Genomic DNA, 4,111 nt, shown 5'->3' with positions numbered 1-4,111 from the left:
TGGCGAGGTTTCAGGATACAAGATCAACCTACAAGTATAAATCATACTTTTATACAGGGACAGAAAACAATTTAAAAAATATTTCTATTTGCAGTAGCATCAAAAAGAATAAAAAACTTGGGAATCTTTAACAAAAGAATTATAAAGCACAGTCAGCCAGGCTGGAGAAAAGCTGGGGAGCACCAGGAGAAAGGAAACTGCTCTGCGCATAGGTAGGAATGGATGAGGGGAATCTGAATTGCAGTGACATTGAGTCATCCGACAAGAAACACCAAGTCCACTTAGAACAAAGTCCAAGCACTGGCTGTTGGAGCAGATTGGGGCCTGCCTCCACGGCTTTCCTGCTCCTGCATCCAAGAGTATGAATAAGCTCAGTCATCTTGGAAGGACCGGGGCACCATGTCCTGTATTTGCTCAGGCAGGCGAGGGGCTGCCACCTGCTGCAGAGTGCAGAGTGGTCAAAAACTAGATGTGGCCATGGACACCTCCTTCCACAACTTGGGCTCAGTCCCCAAGGAAGTCATGAGAAGCGCAGTGGACGAGAGGAAGATGAAGTAGCTGTACCACCAGTATAGAGATCCACAAAATGAAAAGAAAATCAGAATTGATGGGATGCATCAGTTTTGTGATGATTTGAGCCTAGATCCTGCCAGCATCAGTATTTTGGTCGTAGCATGGAAATTCAGGGCAGCAACTCAATGTGAATTTAGCAAAAAGGAATTTGTAGAGAGTATGGCAGAGCTTGGCTGCAATAGCGCAGACAAGCTGAAAGCCCTTCTGCTCAGACTGGAGCAAGAGCACAAAGATCATGCAAAATTTAAGGCTGTCAGTTTACATTCACCTTTGCTAAGGACCCTGTCATAGAAAGTTTTGCCCTTCTCTCAAATCCCTTGCTCACACTTTCAGAGTTTTCTATCGTGAAGGAGAATTGAGTATAGATTTCAGTTAATGTTAGTAAGTGATAAGGGTGTAGACTAATGAGCAGGACCACAGGAATCACTGTAGTGCTCTGGCATGGCCACAGATTTAGAAATGGCTGTTGCATATTGGAATTTGCTGTTATTTGGAAGGTTTAAATTTAAAGGTCTGTGGAACACCTTTTTATTGCAAAATCATGAAAGATCAATTGCAAGGGACACTTGAGACTTTAGAAATATGACTGATTTGGAAACTGGCTTAGTATAGATAATTTCTAAGACTATATTGATACATGGCCAGTAATAAAACATAGCCTTTCTCGGCAGAAAATTGGGCTGGATCAAGCTGGTAAATGAGTCTCCTCCTGCCAGAAGACATCTGGTCAACTTCTATGCATATTTGTCATAGATTCCAGAAGTTATCCCTGACTGTCATGAGCTTAGTGTTTGGTTTGTGTTTTTGTGAAAGTTAGACATGCTCATAGTCAAATATTTTTATAAAATTTGCTGTGAAAAATAGTAATCCTTTACCCTCTTTCCTTCTTTACTTAGGAACAGAGACAATCACTTTGACCTCCTTTTTAGCTAATTATTTATTTTGGTATTTGGCATTATTTTAGTATTTATCCCTGTGTCTCTGTATAACTGGCTAGAATTGTAATTTGGTGACTTTTCATTTTATTTCTTGGTTTCTTGCTATGGAAATTGAGGATTTACCTCACTTTCCTTCTACACTCCCAAGACTCATGCACATTCCTCACTCTTCTATCTTCTTGATAAATGATGTGGTAGTTACATCATTTGTAACATCATTGTCAATTATAATGCCGAATTTACATTATTGTGGTTATGTAAGCACTGTTTGTAGCTATGTGGTGTTGTAAACTATGATGAATTGTCCTTCTACAAATTTTCTTTTCTCTGGAGTTGGCTTATGCTGAACACTGGGGGTTCCAGAAAGTGAACTCTGAGATGGAGTTTAGTGTGTAGGCTATTTATTAGGAAGTGCTTTTAGCACCAATAGCTGTGCATAGAGGGCTAGAGACAGTATGGGGGCATGGGGTGTGGGAAGAAGCCAGCCTACCATGCAGTCAGAGCACAGACTTGACTACCATACAAATTGGTTGCCATCATTTAGCTCTCTTTTCAAAGACTTTTGTGTTCATGTCTGCTATTTAGAAATCTTCTTCTTATAGTTGCCTTCATAATTATAACCCTCTATGATATCCTTCACCTTACATTGCTTTAAGTAGAATCTGTGACTTTCCTATTATGAGAATAATAAACTAGTTCAGATACTAGTGCTGGGTCAGATGGGCAGCTGAGGCAATGGCAGCAGAAGTAGCCACAGAAGAGGGTCCCTGCATGGGGCAGTGCTGAGATCTCATGGCCTATCCACCCCAGTCTGTTCCTGTGTGTCTGTACAAATATTAACTCTGAGCGCTGGGTCAGGAATTGCCAACCCTCAGGCAGTAAACTTTGTCAGTAAATTGTTACAGAGTAAAAATAAGTACATGCACACTGAAATCCTGCATGGCAGAGAGTTACTGGAATTTGCTGAAGTTTAGTTTAGAACCTTTGGTGCAATGGTGTGAAGCAAAGCCTAGAAATAGAAACCAAATATAGAACACCACTTTTATATAAAGCGTCAGATTAACCAATCATTAACAAGGAAGATCATTTTAAAATTAATTTTCCTTAAAATTGAAGATACAGTGATGAATATGGAAGCAGGGGGTTTGAGTCATACAACTCATGAAACCACTTTCAGTTAGCAAATTATAGGAAATGGCATAGAAAGTACTGAAATGCCATTATATACATTTACACTTAAACTTATATTATATACATTTATATTATATACATTAAACTTATATTATGCCATTATATACATTTACAACTTCATCCCAAAGGGTATGAAGAGTTAAATCTTTTTTTTTTAAAGATTTATTTATTTATGCACACAAGAGCTGGGGCACAGGCCAGAGATGGGGGGGGGCGTGGTGAGAGGAGTGGGAAACAGAACAGGCAGACTGAAATACACTGCTGAGGGGAGCAGCGGGCAAGATAGAGAGGTCTGCTGTACCATGTGGGTTGTTCCCTGGATGGCTGGGGGTCAAACTCATGCTGCAGAGGCTTCGGATTGCTTCACGGTGCGGTGCTTAACCCCTTGTGCCACCAGGGAGGCCCAAAGAATTAAATCTTTTTAGAAAAATTATTCCACAATTTTAATTGGTTCTGTCTGTTCTTAAGTCTCACAGAAGTGAAATTATATAACACCCTTTTGTACCTGGATTCTTTCACTCAATGTAACATGTTGTTGAGTGTATCAGAATTTCTTCACTTTATTGCAGTCTATTAAATGAACACCTCATGGTTGGTTTGTGCATCCTCTAGTTGGTAGACATTTGTGTTATTTCCAGCTTTGTGTTAGTTTGGATACAACTATAGTGAACATTCTTTTTTTTTTCTTTTCTTTTCTTTTCTTTTCTAATAGAGGCATGTTTTATTTATTTGTTTGTTTGTTTGCTTGTTTATACATGCACTGGGTACAGAAGAGAAGTACACTGCTGAGGGGAGCAGCGGGCGGCAGGAGAGGTCTGCGCCATGTGGGACCCTCCTCTGGTGGCCGGGGAGCAGCCGGGGATTGAACCGGCGCTGCAGAGGCCACGAGCAGCTTCGCAACCCAGCGCTCAACCGCTGCGCCACCGGGGAGGCCCTATAGTGAACATTCTTATGCATGTCTTTTGGTGCATAGACACACTAATTTCTCTTGAGTGTGTTCAAAAAGTGGTAGGCACATTTCACTTTAGTTGCACTGTTCAGTAGTTCTCCAGAGTGGTTGTAGCAAGGGAGTTTTAACTTTAGACCAGGGAAGACTGGGAGTAGTAGTATGATGAAACGTATGATTAATTCTGGCATTATCTGGTAAAAGATGCACTCAAAGAGGGATGAGATTTTTTTTTAACATTATAAATTTAATTTAAAAAATTTTTTAATTTAAATTTTATTTTTATATTCCCCATACAATTACAACCCCCTTATTTTGACCCCAAATCCTCCTTTCCCCACCCTCCACCCCCCATAGAGTGTCTCTGGTTCATAGTTGTTTTTTGATTTTGATATTTTCTTTCTTATAGTTACTCTTTTTCCTGGCCCCTTATTTAAGTTTTCTAGATTCCTGCTATGAGTGA

General features: G+C 40.1%; 1 pseudogene; it reads left to right on the top strand.

Moving 5' to 3' along the window:
* The first annotated feature begins 314 nt into the window (after nt 1-314).
* On the top strand, nt 315-1,143 carry LOC119254576 (DCN1-like protein 2; annotated as a pseudogene).
* Nucleotides 1,144-4,111: the final 2,968 nt, after the last annotated feature.

Source organism: Talpa occidentalis, unplaced genomic scaffold (genome assembly GCF_014898055.3).
Source record: "Talpa occidentalis isolate TD23 unplaced genomic scaffold, MPIMG_talOcc4v2.1 talOcc4.3, whole genome shotgun sequence".
Classification (NCBI taxonomy): Eukaryota; Metazoa; Chordata; class Mammalia; order Eulipotyphla; family Talpidae; genus Talpa; species Talpa occidentalis.
The sequence above is the reverse complement of the archived record's forward strand: the minus strand, read 5'-3'. Positions and strand labels throughout refer to the sequence as shown.